Source organism: Agelaius phoeniceus, chromosome 2 (genome assembly GCF_051311805.1).
Source record: "Agelaius phoeniceus isolate bAgePho1 chromosome 2, bAgePho1.hap1, whole genome shotgun sequence".
Lineage (NCBI taxonomy): Eukaryota > Metazoa > Chordata > Aves > Passeriformes > Icteridae > Agelaius > Agelaius phoeniceus.
This window is the reverse complement of record NC_135266.1, coordinates 77,481,854-77,498,912: the sequence shown is the minus strand read 5'-3', so window position 1 is coordinate 77,498,912 and position 17,059 is coordinate 77,481,854. Positions and strand designations below refer to the sequence as shown.

At 39.6% G+C, this 17,059-nt stretch overlaps 1 protein-coding gene across 2 annotated transcripts in view; it reads right to left on the bottom strand.

The window, feature by feature from the left end:
- Window positions 1-17,059, bottom strand: part of TRPC6 (transient receptor potential cation channel subfamily C member 6) — an 80,890-nt gene that overhangs the window by 63,155 nt on the left and 676 nt on the right. Inside the window, exon 2 of one of the 2 annotated variants that reach the window (XM_077173962.1) lies at window positions 16,904-16,955. The exons of the other annotated variant lie outside the window; for it this stretch is intronic. The gene's annotated coding sequence lies outside the window, so the exon portion shown is untranslated. The remainder of the gene's footprint in view (window positions 1-16,903; window positions 16,956-17,059) is intronic. 2 annotated transcript variants of the gene reach the window in all.

Below are 17,059 nucleotides of genomic sequence, written 5' to 3'. Positions count from 1 at the left end.
ACAGGGTTCAAGGCTACTGCAGGAGAACTATACAACAGCACTTGTTCTCCCATCCTGTCATCTGTAAGAATATCTGAAGTTCTGTCAGTAGATACTTCAAAAATTTGGTTAAAGCCAAGATACACTCTATGTTTTTAATGACTTTCTCAGATATATCCAGGTTTTAGTGTATATATACTGCAATTTGCACTTCAAAATTAATTCAGTGGCTGATTTTTTTTCCCTGCAGTCAGCAGGCCTTATTCTCAATTTCTTGCTCTTCAATCAGACATGAAACATTGTGATTCTCTGCACTGGCTCTACTGTGAGTTAATACAACTACTCAGGGCTGACATATTTAAATTGTCAGGTGGCAAGAAGAAAGCATCACTGTTAAATTAATTTCCTTCTAATACTTTACAGTCAATAAAACCTCTTTGGAGATAAAAATACTACTGTTCATCTACACTAGATCATTTGTCAATTTTCATTTATGCAAATAATCTTGTGTTTTTAACCCCTTTAAATCTGCAAAACTGACAAGTGCATTAATGTCTTATAACATGCTTTATAAAATCCACACAGAGAAACAGATTAGCTCAATAAAAGTATAATAGTTTCATGCCTATCCATGCTTCTGTCAGATAATATAAGCACTGTTAACTAATCTTAAATGCCAGAACTAAATTTTTATGCCTTTCAAAATTTCTCACTCATATTATTAACTCCATTAAATGAGTCATTAATATTCAATTAAATACTAGAGAAAACTAATTTTATTGCTTCCAAATGTAATAAACCATAAAAATAATTAAAAATATTTAGAAGCACAGGATGTCAGAATCATGTTTAGGAGTGTGATACAATATGTGCACTAGGAAATTTAAATGGATTGGTTTAGTATATTTAAGAGTCCATTTTTTTAAGGTCAGTAAGATGAACATACTAAATATGTGAAACTAGAAAAAATATTTTTGTAGAAGCAAAAAATAGTAAAATATTAGTGTGGGTTTTTTCCACTTTCTTTTATGTAACTAAAGTCTAAGTTCATAAAAGTAGATTGTTGCTTTTCACTTTAGTTGCCTTAAAACTATTAAGACTTAATCACAGGGTAAAGTGCTTTCTGAATTGGAGGGGTCTTAAGGTTAAATACACATTTATGGGTAGGCTTAGATAATTTACATTTTCATATTACTTCCACTGCTCCCTACATACCTTTTGTGTACAGATTAATTCAGAAGCTTAAAGAACTACAATTTAAGCACAGAGAATCCCACTTCTCAAAACAAACTAATAGCCACCAGGTGCCTTGTAGTCCTCTCATTTTTAAGCTGCTAACAATGATTCTTTCATGCATTCCTGGTCATAAGTTAATAACTATCCTGCTTGAATGGAGCCCCAATACTCAGACACAGCCTCAGAAGCAGCAGCAGCTTCTGTAACACTGCTTGTCTGCTGCCCACGCTGGGATTTTACCTCCCTGGACACAAAACCAGATAAAATAGTTCTGTGTGTGCCAAGTGCACCCCACAAGGCTGACTACTTCAGACACTCCTTTTATGTACCTGTGGGACTGAGACATGGTCCTATCTTCTCCCTGACCCTCTCTGCACCTCAGGGAAAGCCTGCTGAAGCATATCCAGCCAGAAGGGCCATGCATTTCCTTAGCTCAGAAGCTGCAAGGTCCCTTAGGGACCTTAATCCCTTGTGATGGGGATGGAGAAGGAACTCCTGACTGCTTCCCTTTGTGCAATTCATATAATGTAAGGTCCAGAGATCATCCACCCACAGAACTTTCAGCAGGTGGATAAACACAACAATACAGTGATAGGATAACAATACAAGCTTGTGCTGGCATTGTCAAGAGCTCTGCTGAACTCTCTACCTTGATCATTTAATGATAGAGGGTAATTTCCTTTAATTCCAATTAATGCCATGTATTTTCAAAAAGGGGAGCATATATGAATATGTGCAAGTTACATACATATCTATAAAAGGAAGAAAAACAAACATTTATCACATGGTACAAATAATAGAGCTCATCCTAGACACTGAATGTATCTAAATCCAACTGCAATACAGCAATCCAGGAACTGCATCAGGGGATTCAAGCACAAGGTGAAACACTGAACAGAATTCAGACCAAACTCAAAATGTCCTGTTTTATTCCTCTTCCCTCGTCTTCTAGAGGTATGAATTACTTCTGGCATGAGTCAGACACAATTTTCACCAATAGCTTTAGCACAGTTTATTTTACAGTTGTAGTTCCAGGCAATAGGGTATGGTTCTCAGCAAAAAAGGTCAGAGAAACACAAAAACCATCTTGAACAGGAGACCTGGAGATGATTAGAAAAAGAATAAATAAAGTAATGTAAAACACCTTAAAAAGACAGCTCTTCAGGTAGCTGCTTCCTCTGTTACTTGGTCAGAGGTCAGAGGAACGCTGCAGAAGGTAACAAGTCTAAATACATCACTTTCACTTTATTTTTATAAAGGTTTATTAATTTTAGCTAGCCACATTTTTAATTGCTTGTTCTAAACCAAGACTACTGGGCATCCTTTAAGAAAAACATGCACAAGAGCCTCAGTAGAATTGTTCTTATCTGTAAGGATAAGGAAGCCCAGAGTTCACAACAAAATCCCATCAAGTTGCAAAGTACAAATCCTACACAGGAAACAACATGGTAACGAAGATTACTCCAGTATTTCGACATGCAATGCAAGTAAAGATAGAAAAGAGTGGAACAAAATGAAAAAAATTGTTAACTGAATGAGGGGGAACACACCTACATGGTTTAACCATAAAGCTTACAGTGAATGACACAAGACAGTGAGTCTGTAACAGGGCAGATCAACATGCCCTCCAGTCAGCACTGACCTAGCACTCCAACACCGGAATAAATTACACCTTCATCAGATTAGTCAGCTTCTGGGTTGTAATAAAAAATTGAGTATCTCTTTTATCCTCAAAAAAACTATTCAGTCTGTATTTCTCTCTTGTAGATCTGACTACTAATATCAAACGTAGCTGAAATCTGAGGAAATCTGCAAATATGAAATATAACAGCCCTGAGATCTCATCAAATTCCTAGGTAGAGTCTCCACATTCAGAATCTTTCATGGTGAAATACTATTCAGAGCATATTCTTTTTTTATTTCAGATGCTATTCCTTTTTATAAATATAATATGTTTCAATACATTCTCCTTTGTGTATCTCTCACTAATCTTGACCTGTCATGGGTGAGGACTATGAACTGAGGAAAACTGCCAATAAAATAAGGATGGGAGAAAAATATGGATTTTAATATTATGGATCCTCCATGCTGAAGATATGTCTCATGATTGCAGGAGAACTGGAATAATTTATGAGTGTGCATGCAATTGTGGATAAAAGGGACTGGATATGAAATGAAAGCCATGTAAACAACTGATTAGGAAAATGACAAGCAACAACCTCAGGGCTACTCAGAGTACAGGCAAAAGTACTAAAGATCTTTTAAACATCTGAATAGAAAAGAGCAATAGGAAAATCTATTGGAATTGGATGAGCCATCAGGGGTTTAGTGACAGAGTTGTTTCCTTCTGCAGAAGCAGCATGTGTATTTTCTGCTTGGCATCTTAGGAAGAAGAACAGTAAGTTGCCTTTGCTTTGCAAAAAATGTAGAAGATATTATAATTATACTAAAGAGAGTAACTAACTTAGAGATAATTGTGTTTCAAATAACAGATATATGCAAAAATATAGCAAATACAAATGAGAAAAAGGTAATGATTAAGATTATTCCAGTAGTCACATTGGACTGATTCAGGAACTTAATATGTTTATCCATTTGTTCTTCCACATACTCCATATAAAATAAAATACGTCCATCATCTAATATGAATCTAGGTCTGACCTTGTATTTCTACAAAATTAAAATTTCACTGAGAAACTGTATTTGTAACTCAACCAATGATGAAAGGCTGACACCAGCTTCAGAGAGAACACTAGATCTACGCAAACTTTTCCTACCTAGAAAAAGTAAAGATTTGCACAATATACGATGCTCATGTCCAGGAGACCATTTTTTTAACAGCTGTGTTTGAAGGAAAATAATGAAGTGTGCCTATTGATGCTCTTCCTGCATCTCTGTTAGGAATAAGCCATTTTCATCATGTAAATGTGATGTACTTCTAATTAAAGAATCCATGCAGTAGCATTAAATTTACCTTAACACACACACGCACACAATAAAAACTGCAGCAGTGCAACTTCAGGATGAATAGGAGCTCCTGCAGAAGATCTTAGCATTTCAATGTGTGCATATGTAAAAGGGAAAGCAGTACAAAAAAAGGGAATTACTTTGGTTTACTTATAATATTTGTAATTACTGTTATGCAAATTATTTACTTTATAAGAATAAAGAAACAATGATGATGTGTATATTATATGCACAAGTACTTGGTATCATGACCTCAGTGACACTTTTAGAGAAAACAGAATTGGTGGCAAGTCACAAATACAATTCCAGCAGGAAAAGATCATTTGGCTTTCTCAGATCTGAGATGTACTGGTGACTGCAGCACAGAACACAAGTTACAAAAGAGCTGTGATCAGGTTTGATAGATCAAAGGCATAGAATGAGACCTTTAACAGCTACCGTTACTTTATAATTGCGGAATATTTTGCAGAACATGTGACATTTGCAAACACTGTCACTCAGAAGAGATTCCCTGGCCTCCACTGAACACCATGTTGCCTTTGATTCCACAGAACAGAAGAAATCCATGAACTAGCTAGCCACATGACAATGTTATTAGCTGTTGTTGCTTCCCAGTCAGGTAATAATAATAGAATAGCATGGGGAGGATTTTAGAATCACTTGACAAAGACTGTTATTATAGCTAAAATGAAGAAGTTTGCTTTCACAGGGGGAAAATAAAGTTTCAGAATATACAAAGAAAACCTTGAGACCTTTATCTTCAAGAAAAAAACATAAGGAAGAGAAACAAGAAGAGTTATGCCTTGCTAATATTTTTCTGGCAGGTAGCTGTTGTGGATTGAGATTTCTGGTTTTCCTGAGTTGAAACTGGTCTTGCAATTTGGTCTTTGACACCCTACAAACCTATCTTACTGCTAAATAATTCACTACACTGAAATATAGACATGAGAAGTTTTCCTAAGAGGTATTTATTCAAACGGACAGATTGATTCAAACTGTAAGAATTTGGAGCACTTACTGTCAGGTACAATGGTAAATACCAATCAAAACCAGTTCTCACATGGTCCCACTTATTATCAAATTATACTGGATTTGTAACATGCTCCAGAGAAGAACTGTAATTTAATTAAAACTTTCCTTAGTTAAATAGTGTTAAGTGATAAAGAATGATGATTCTAACATCCAGAGAATCCAGTGAATCAAAGCAGAATAACAATGTACGCTGTTTTTTAGCATGAAATTGCATGGGCACTAGCAGAGCTAAGACTTATACAGTAGTAGTTTGTTGGGATGGAAGGGAACTCTCCTCCTGGAGAAATAAAGTACATCAGGAGAAATAAGAATCAAAGAGGCCTTTTCATTTATTTAGTGCTGCATACAGGTTCTGAAAAAAAAATTCATCAGGAAGTCTTCTTCTTGTCTAACTGCCTAACCTCACTTACCAGATTTTAACCAAATACATTAACATTAAGGGGATAAGGGGAGGGTGCATTACCTGAATCTAAACTTTCACATTCTAGAGGAGAAGAAAGCATTTGTATGGTTGCTTTGTAACTGATCTGGAATGTACAGCTTTGCATCAGTTCCACAGCACAATTAGCTACATTTTCCCACTGAAGGGAGACAGAACTGTAGTTTTGGTCACAATAGCTTTGCCTGGGCTGGTCTCTTGAGAGAACACCATGAGCTGAACACTGACAAGCAGATACACCCTGAGCACTGCCCAGGGAGTCAAGTCACGTTTGCAGAGCAGGAAAGAGTTCAGCAGAGCTGGAGCTTTGCCCTCTACAGCCATCCCGGGGGGGGGATTCAAAAGCAGTTAATATTGCATCAACCCATGGATGATTTATGGTGGCCTCAACAAACCAAATGCAAACATTCTTATTTCAGCCATATTGAAACACTTTTGATCAAAAAGCCAATGGAGAATACTTCTGAGAACAGTGCTGTCAAGACTTATTTGGAAAAAAAGAATGAAAGTGATTTTTAAACCATGAAAACAGATACCAAACCAATAACATTCCACATGAACAGAAGTTTCAGATTTACTCAGCCTTCATTTTTACATAGGACTTGGGAAATGGGAACACAGCCTTCATCTATATTCTCTACTGGAAAAATGAAATTGTTCTTTTTTTGCCAGGCATAAAAGATGACATCCAAGAAGAAGGGACGGGGAAGGAAATAAACCCAAAAGACAAAACACACACTTTCAGAGTTCTACTTACAATTTTTATTTATTGAGAAATTGGATTTTTTTCCTCATGATCCTCCTGTAAGTGTTATGCTATGTACTCTCTGGAGCAGCAGTAAGTGCAGCAGTGGTAAGTGCAAAAGTGTGAGGAGCAGAGGGCCATGCTCTCATGCAGCAATAATGTCTGGGATATAAAGTTATTCTAGTTGACATATCATTTCTCTAGATGCTGCACATGAAAAGTGTCATGAAAATAGTTTTACCATCCTTCTCCACCACTCTGCAATGTCCCATTCCTGTACATGAGAACATAAAGCAGCTGCCTCTGTCTTTGCTGCTTTCTGGAAATTACCTTGAATTTTTAGGAAGATGCTAATTGATGACTGGAGACAGGTGGGAAAAAAGGGCAGTCATTTTGTACATCCATAACTTTTTTGACTCCTTTTAAACATCTCCTCCAGTTACATAGATTTTAGCATCTTGCCTTTTTTTTGGTAAGGTATTTAGCAGTCATCATTTCATATTTACTGCCTCTTATATTCTCAGAACTAGTACTTTGAAGAATATTAGAAGAATACTAGATGTTTTCTTGTTTCCTTCTACCTTTTGTCTCAGTCTTGGGCTCAGGGGTTACCAAGCAGAGTGAGAGGTAAGGTGATCCTATCAATCACTGACTCTTCAGCCAAGACAGTGACACCTACTAACAAATCTGAACATATTCCACTAATGACCCATGGCCTATATTCAGGACAAATTTTATGATTACAGCAACATGAGAACCAGCCCAAGGAGCGTAACAAAAAGCTCTGCTTACCTGAACAAACAGGCAGTGTGACATGATCACACAGCTGGGATGATCTTGACTGCTTGCTATCACAACATAGCAGAGAAGTACAACCCCAGCAGGCACAGAGGCAGGATCCCAACCCTGCATCACATGCAAAAAGAGCCACCTCATGCCCCTTACCAGCAGCAGCCTGCTGCTGCGTCTGGATGAGAGCTTGCACAGATGGGCACACTTCCATTTTCAGATGGCACTCAGTGCTACAAATCTTGTTCCATATTTCTTACAATAAAGAGCACTCAGTTGTACTGTGCCACTGTCAAGGGGCTGTCTGGTTGGAAATTTGTTTTTGGGGCAACATTCCCCCCCTGCCAATATAATATTGATAGATTCAGGAGAATTATTCCAGACATAGAAATTATTCAGAAATTACATCTCACTCAACAAAAGACACTGTTGTAGTGCATTTTTATATTTTGTAATACTTTGAAGTAGTTTTGGTTTGTATTCCCATATTTTTCCCAAATGGTTTATCCCAGACTGTACTCCCCTCCCTTTACCTGTGTTATCCCTCTCCTGGGATGAGATCATCCCCAAACCCCACCCTGGCTCTCTGTCAATCACTCAGCATCCCATCCCCTCCATCCAGAAGTTTCGGTCCAGGTCGTCGAGTGATGAGTCAGAGGCCAGGGGTCAGCCCCCCAAGCCTTGCCCCATACGCTGTCCTAAATGTCTATACCCCAGCATCCATCCCTTAGGGTCACTCACTGGTTGGTAAAATGTTATCTACTTTGGGTTTCCACCTCCCTTTAAATGTGACCTTGGCACATCTCCCGGGGCTCTGGGCAGGAGCCCCCTGAGGTGCAGGAGCTCCCTTGGGATCCTAATAAAACCTTGGATTAACCCCTGCTAAGAGTCGGCCCTTTCTCTTCTACCGATGTCTCTGGTGTCTCTTGTGCTGCAAAGGCGCCCAGCCCAGGTGCCCTCAGCACCCTCGGGGCACAGAGAGTGTCTCCCCCCAGCCCAGGTTCCCTCAGTACCCTCGGGGCACACACACACAGTGTCTCCCTGTCAGCCCAGGTGCCCTCAGCACCCTCGGGGCACACACAGACAGTGTCTCCCTGTCAGCCCAGGTGCCCTCAGCACCCTCGGGGCACACACAGACAGTGTCTCCCTGCCAGCCCAGGTGCCCTCAGTACCCTCGGGGCACACACAGACAGTGTCTCCCTGCTGTCAGCCCAGGTGCCCTCAGCACCCTCGGGGCACACACAGACAGTGTCTCCCTGCTGCCAGCCCAGGTGCCCTCAGCACCCTCGGGGCACACACAGACAGTGTCTCCCTGCCAGCCCAGGTGCCCTCAGTACCCTCGGGGCACACACAGACAGTGTCTCCCTGCCAGCCCAGGTGCCCTCAGCACCCTCGGGGCACACACAGACAGTGTCTCCCTGCTGCCAGCCCAGGTGCCCTCAGCACCCTCGGGGCACACACAGACAGTGTCTCCCTGCCAGCCCAGGTGCCCTCAGTACCCTCGGGGCACACACAGACAGTGTCTCCCTGCCAGCCCAGGTGCCCTCAGCACCCTCGGGGCACACACAGACAGTGTCTCCCTGCTGCCAGCCCAGGTGCCCTCAGCACCCTCGGGGCACACACAGAGTGTGTCTCCCCCCAGCCCAGGTGCCCTCAGTACCCTCGGGGCACACACAGACAGTGTCTCCCCGCTGTGGCCGTGTCAGGGCTGCCCCCCGGTGTCTGCCGACTCGGGACTGGCCCAGGGTTCCTGAGAGGCTCACAGAGGGACCGAGACAAGACACTTTGCCGTTGAATCTGTCACGTAATTCTGATTCCCCAAAAGTGTCCTCAGGCCTCTAAATACATACAGGAACTGGATCACATGCCTCTGCAGTGGTCCTATTTCCCTTCCTCCTCAATGTGTACTTCCATGCCTTTTCTGGCCCTCTGGAGATATCAAGAACTGTATGCAGTCAGAAATCTTGTCATAGACAGAGTTTGAAAAAGGCACATAGACACCCAGCAGTGCTGCCACCAGCACCTTCCTCACTAAGCCATTGCCCTGCACAAAGCTAGTTAAACCACAAAGGATATTCTCTCCCTCTAAGGCATTTTCAATGCTCTCACTGATAACTAGGGAAATTTTTGCCAGTTTACAGATTTGATGTAAAATCAGTAAAATAGAAACCTCAGCTCATGAAAGATCCTCAGATAGCTTTGTAAAATGAGAGGCATTAGCCTTGCTGTCTCTGTAAATCCCTGCCTAGGTTATTTTTTTTTTAGTTTCTCTTCTTGTTATGCATTAAATGGTGTTGCTGATTCTAGGATGGAAGTGGCTGTGGGGTAAGAAATCCCAGTGTATATTTTATATATCAACTTGTTAGGTAAGATCATTATTATTTTATCATACAAAGAAGTTCTGAAATTTCACTGTCACATCATTTGCTGTTTACCTACAAATGTGCTCACATCAGATGTTGCTAAATGATTAAATAGCTGTCTAACTTAAGCCTCTAAATTTTTTTTCTGAAGAAAAGTAGGGAACATTAACTTCTTCAGCTTAGTACCATATTCAGCATTCATTCTGCAGACCTGGTGATACTGTTATTGCTGACTTTTTTGTTCAAAGTGCTCTACAAAATGTTTCAATCTAAACTGTATCTTCAGAAACTTAAGTCCCTCTCCCCTCCTAATTTTTGGTGGTTTTATTTGTTGCTTAGATGTCAGTTCAAGATATTGCTATTTTTGCTCCAACATATCTACCATGTTGTTGCAACTCCTTAGTCTTTCCTGGGCAGCAAGAGCTTGTTACAGACTCCCAGCCCCACTGACATCCAAGGGACTTGAACAGTAATATGGATTACAGCCCAAGTTTTCCAGAGCTTTTGATCCTGAAGTGAGAACATCTCACAATGAGAAGCCACACAAAATACCCAGTATCCTTGCAAAGCTTCATCCCATGCTTACTACTTGAAAATGAAGTCATATCAGCTAAGTGCCACTGCTCTTCAGTTGTATTTTTATCAAGGGTTGTTGCAATTTTTAACTTAGATTTCCACACTTAGAAGAGAGAAAACAAATTTTTCTCTTGTATGGGGAGAAGTACTATTCTAAAACTCACTTGAGACGCACAAGATTCACTCTAAGACTCACAATAGCAGCAGTCTTCAAAAACTGTCCTGAGTAATTAATAGGAAACTTGTTCTTAAAGGGAGAGGAATATAAAATCTACAGAGAAGAAGAGTCCCTGCTGCCCTCCCACAGCCTGCCTTTTGCATCTGATTTATCAGGATAACTAGATAACCCATTCACCAGTGGAGCAAGATGATCCTTTGCAGAGCCTGAATGAACCCTGTGAGCAGCCACCCTACTCTATGTGTTCCTGCAGGACAGAGGAAAGCAAAAGACAAGCAGTGGACATGGCACAGGCAGATCCTCCAGCATTCAGAATTATCCTTCAGGGCTAAGAGAAGCTTGAGAGTTCTCAGAGCACAGGATTTCTCTTTGAATAAGCACCACTAGTATAGCACACATGTAACTTTGAAAAACTCCTCTCCCACATATCCCCAAATAAAGCTCTATAACCTTTCAATTACCATTTCAAAAGCTTTTTGTATGTAATATACTTTGATCATTGTGGTTTCACTGGAATTAACTATAAATTAATAAACCCAGATGGAAAAAAACTCCAAGAAACATAACTTCAACTCACAGACAACACAACAACCTTAGCAAATGAAGATAATAAACTAGAAATTTCTAGTGCATGTTGCTTTCATTAAGACATTTTTTATAATTTATCTTAAGGAAGAAAAGCATATAACTAAAGATTAACACAGTGGAATTAAAACTAGTACAGAAAATCAATTACTGCATTGAAAAGCAAAAAAGAAAATTGGTTTATAATCTTCTATCATGAAAAACAGTTGCTTAGGAAAAATTCTCAGAGAAGTTTACTGAGGGTATTACTACTTGGCAGGCCTAGTACATGCACACAGAGTAGGAATAACAAAGTTTATCAGTCTGGCCTGGCTAGCTGTTCCAAATAAGGGGGAAAATCATGACTAGAAAAGCTGAAACATGTTGATGGCAGGCAAACATTTTACAGAAGGAAAAGAAAACACAAATCACTCCTCAAAGATAAGGGAATCTTCCCTTTTGAAAAGCTGCTAAGCAGTCAGTCATCAGTCCTAAAGTCAGTCAATGCGCACAATAAGAGAAAACCAAGTTGGGCCAGGAGGAAAATCAGCACAACCAAGTGTTCCTCTGAACTAACCCCAGTGCTGACAGAAGATGACAGGAGGCAACAGACCAGCTCTGAGTCCATCCCTCCAGTCTGCTGGGCACTCACCGAGCTGCTCGTTAAGCTGATGTGACATGTGCCGACAGGACGGGACAAGAGGGAAAGGCTTTAATTTAAACTAAAACAGGAGAGAGTTGATTAGCTGCGAGGAAGGAATTCTTTACTCAGAGGGTTCTGAGACAACTGCAACAGGTTGCCCAGAGAAGCCGTGGATGTTCCATACCTGGCAGTGTCCAAGGCCAGGTTGGATGGAGCTCTGAGCAAGTTGATCTAATGGGTGCCATCCCTGCCCATAGCAGGGGTGTTTGGATTAGATGACAATCTTTAAGATCTCCCCCATACCAAACCCTTCTAGGATTTTGTAACACAGCACAAAGCTTTATGAAAATTCTCCAGACTGAATACTCTGCAAAATTGTTAGTGCTGCAACAGCACCAGGCCTTGTGGTCCATATTGTTTTCTACAGATCAACCGTGATCCTTTGGTTTAAGATCCTTCTTTCTACCTGTTTGAAAGGCCTCATAGATGTTAAATATTTTGTAAATATCCTCACTTCTTTGTTCTCTTCACTAAGGTAAATACTGACATCAAATCCAGTGTTTAATCAAGTTCAAAGACCAAAATAAACTCCAGTCATGCTCTTCTGAGCTGGCATAATCTGAGCTCACAACCACAATATTGATATTTTAGTAATTTTTTTAACAAAAAGGAACTACATTCAACTCTTCAGAAAACAAATTATCTACTTCCCACACAGCTTTGAGAAAGCACCTAAAAATGACAATACTTGATATGCCATTATTTCACTTATTCAGGGTTCTTGTAGTAAATCACCTTTTATTCTTAATGCCAAAGCTTGCCTTTTGGCTTTTTTTTCCAATATTGACAAAAATGTATTCAAACATATCAGACTAGGGGTTACAATAGAGCTGTGCTGACAAATGCACTATTAGTAGAAAAAAATGTAGTTGGACAGAAATGGATATGGAAGGTAAACCCAGACCCAGACCTTAGTCAGTCATCTTCACATTATATTCCACACATTTTATTTCACTAAAAATAGTATACTTGATTGTGTATGTCAGTGCTAAACAAATAATAAACTTTGTACTTCAAGACAAAAATCTTAATCCATTCCAGAGAACACTGCCTGTCATTTAATTACCATTAAGCTTTTTGTCCACATTCAATTATCAAAACTTAGATTTAAACACTGCTTATCAACGCAAATCCTTTAAGCCTCCTGTTGAGTGGACTCTGTGTAGCAATGGCTACACCCACAAGTAAGTGCACAAACCTGTATATAAAACTCACTGTATGCACTTCAAGTTTAAGGCCTTCTGCTAAGGCATTGCCTCACACTGCACAACAGCCTGAGGTATGAAAGCAAAAGAATTTGATGGACACAGTTTAACCACCAAACTCTTCTTCTGCTCATGTTTGCAGAGCTGGAAAGTCTAACACAGCCTGCTGATGCAGACCCACCATGCCAAACCACCTTTATTTGGGGATACCAATACTGGCAGGACTTCTTCAAGTAGCCAGTTATTATAACCTTCAGCTTCTGTGGTGGGAAATGCTGCTGGGACAATGTTTGACAAACAGCATGCTGGTTATTAACATTTACATTGAAAAGTATGCCATACACATCCCACACATTTCTGAATCACTACTCCACCTTCCTCATGCAAATTTAACAAATTACTTATATTTTCATGGAAATCTTACAGTTTTACAAAATTATGTCCCCCAGGGAGACAACTTTCATTTGTTTGGTGACTAAATGAGAGTTAGGGTATAAATAAACTCACAGATATATTGCAATGGCTCAAGAAAAATTATTATTCATAATCATAGCATAGGAAACTGGGTATTGTAGCTGACCAAAGAAGCTCCTAGTTAAATTAGTGAGTGTACACAGTGAACACAAGAGTGCCTAACAACTAAACCCAAGAAATCCCATAAGCCTGCACCAAAAATGAACACATGGGGGTGGAAAAGTCTACTTAATATGAAATAAATAGGGATATGTGTGATGTGGAAAGTGAAGCATTCTCTTCTACCTACTTGCAGGACACACAGAGTGAACTAAAAGCTGGGGGGCCTGATAACAATGTTGTTGCCCTTTTACTCAAGACCTAAGGGATTACATTTAGTCACCCAGAATATGAGAGATTCACATATGATTTTTTTTCCCAGTGCCCAGTATGAATTAGATCCATCAAACGTAAATCACATGATGATTTGTGCATTTGTTCCATACACTAGGCTATAAAAGGAAATTAACCCCCCTCCATACCAACACTTCTACCTTTTTGATTTCAACGAAACTATTTCAACATATTTTCAGAAGACAAAGCATCTCATCAAAGAGGCTGACAATCTGAAACATAGCTGCCACATTGTACAGTACTCCCTGAAGAGATTATGTCTAATGAAGAGTCTGGAAAATAATTTTACAGGTCATTTCAAGCAAGGCAGTTGAGACTAGAGATAAAAATTACATTATGTCAATGGCAGAAACCATTATATTGCAGGCAGGAAAGAAATCATTAAACATGTTATTTAACAAAGAATAGGGTTTTAAGTACGTACTAGGTTTGGTAATTTCAAGAAACACTTAGCTGGAAAACCACAAAAGTTGAGGAACAGTCTAGGTCTCAAGGCAGTTTTGGATATCAGAACCCTTTTCCCCTGTTTTCATCTGATAACTTGTGTTCCTCATTTACTTTACAACTGACATTTTAATACACAATTATCCCTCCTCACATCTATAAGAAAACATCTATTTTTCACAACGCAAAATATTGTGAAGTATAAATAAGCATTATAACCAGATGTCTGACTGAATTAGTGTCTTCTCACTAGCTTAGTACACTGACAATCTGTCCTTCACTAACATTTTTCCAGCAGACAAGTTTACATACAAGTGCTATCACTTCCAAATCCTACTGCACATCAGCGCTCAGACTTGGGGTTAGACATTAAAATGCACTTTTTATCCTGTTTTAAACCTCAAAACTGGGCTTTTTGCCAATGAAATACTTGCACAGGAGGGACAAATCCCAACATACATTTTTGCATTCCAAGAGTCAATCTTCTGGCATTTATATTGCAGTCTATTTCTTGATACATAAGGGGCAGGACTCAATGACCAGATGGGATAGCACTACTAGAAAGAAAATGTTTACTTGCATATAATTTCTAACACATCTTAGAAGTCTTAAGTCTTAAAAAGTAAGACTTTGGAGTAAGTAAGTAAGTCATCTTTTGGAAATAATTTATTTACAAATTCTACAGATTGCCTAACTTTTACATTTCCCGCTTAAGGTTCTGAATTCAAAAGAACAGCAGGATTTTTCAGCACAAAATTCCATTCAAATTTTGGTTTCCATCATGCCACATATAAAGGTAAAAGCCTTCCATTCACTGCCAAAAGACTGTGTGACCTTACTTGGTACAGCTGATAAGCTCAAGGTATCTTCTTGAAATCTTTTTTGCAGTAAAGATACCTTGGATACAGTAAAGCTGTTCTCCAGAAAGAGGAGCTAAAATACAGGAAATGCATTTCTGTAAATGGTTTGGGTTTTTATTATCATCCAGAAACTACAGCACTTAACAGCAGTCACAAAACAACACATGAAAAGCATGTTCTACAAACAATGTCCTCAATAATATCAGCATTAGCACTAAATCACCACTTGAGAAAAACTATTCCTTAGTATCAAGCTACTTTTCAAGCAATAGTCACATGCCATATTATGCCAGTAAGTGTGTTACCCTCTCAGTAATGGTTAAAAGGAGGTAATACTCAGCTTTTTTTGGATATCAGCTGTACTCTGCATTACTGATCTCCATTAATCACCATAATAGCATCAGGAAATACCAGTAATTTGAGGATGAAAAAAAAAGTGGAGAAAAGTATTCTTACTATGTGTAGATGATAGAGTATAAGGATCATATGCTACACATGGCCCAGCTTATTATTTATTAAATTCTTGGCCATATGAAGGCCTCTAGCAAAACCAATGACTTTTGGTTGAAAAGGTGTATCTACAAAGTGTACCTGAAATGTGATATAGCTGGAAGTTAGGCAGAAAAATTCATAAACTGCTTGGTAATCACTGTAGCCTAGAGGAGCCTGTTCACTCACTGCATTCATTCCTGCCAGCCAAGGAAGTCCTGGCAGTGGCCACATGTAGGCATTGCCTATGGATCTCTGTGAAGTGATTATTTTCCACATCCAGAGAAACCCCAAAGAACAACTTCTCCATACCTAACGTGGATGTGAAAACCAAGCTCTTGATAACTTCCTGTGGTTAGTGCTACCCTTGTTCTACAAAGCAACTAAATTAGGATGCAGGCTGTCCTTATGGCCACTGTGAGGTGATGAGAAGCAGTCCCACACTGAGAGAGTGCTGGACCAGGAGCTGCAGGCACAGGCACTTTTTTCACTTCATTCTTGAAGGGAAATTATCAGCACCCCACAGACTTGCAGACTTTGTTCGAAGAGATGATTTGAAACACTTAACTCTATCCTCTCACATCTGCACAACCACTCTGAGTGAGTAGATGGCAAAAGAACTCCAGAATTGCCATATTAGTTCAAAGCTTGAGTCCACTAGTGAGAACCAATCTGAACTAAACATCACAAAGCTTTTTTTTCTGAAAGGATTCATTAGATATATGCATTAGATATATGCATTCATATATGCAGGGTTTAAGTCCAATGTGCAGAAATATATGCTGTTATATTCAGCTACATGAGCATACTGAATTAGCGATCCACAAAGACACTCAAGAATAGCAATACAGCAGTAAATTTTGAAAACTCTGGTTGTTCTTAGCTGAGTTGATAAATATTCAAGCACGGTAAGTGTTCCCAGTTTCACTGTTGTTATTCCTTTCCTATATCCAGGTAGCTGTCAAGTGGCTGGTAGGTGGCTCACAGATAAAACAGCAAATATTAGGAGAGCCTGATAACTGTAATTTACCATTTAAGCAATAAAATATAATTTGTAAAAAAGAAAGTACACTTCTCCTGGCAATCGTCTGAGATTTTAGGACTCATCTTGCATTGCTTAATACCCATTTTCCCCCTCTGTTGGGTAGCTTCTCCTCAGAAGCATTAACAAGTGGTAATTACAGTAGTCATGCTGACAGCACATAACCAAAGGGACACTGCCAACACTGAACGCCAATAGACGTGGATCTTAAGTTGTGGTTCCTGGAACCTTTGTAATTTATGTTTACATAATTCAGCTTTTATTGCATATGTTCTTACACTCTGCTTTAAATGGTAACTACCTGCCAAAACTCACATAATGAAATTACACAAGGCTACGCGGCCTTGACAAAGATAATAATAGGAGGATGGGGTTTTTTGTAATTATTTTGCATTAATGAAAGGAGGATGGTTTTATGCACACACCTGCAATGTGCGCTCTCTCGGTGGGAGCAACCGATCACAGGAGTCAAAATTTCTGTAATTACATTAAACCCATTAGACACCGTCAGTTCTATGTACACCCGACGTCTCTCGCTCTGCTCTCCACAGCTGAGCCCAAGCCACCCTTCGCCTCCCTGC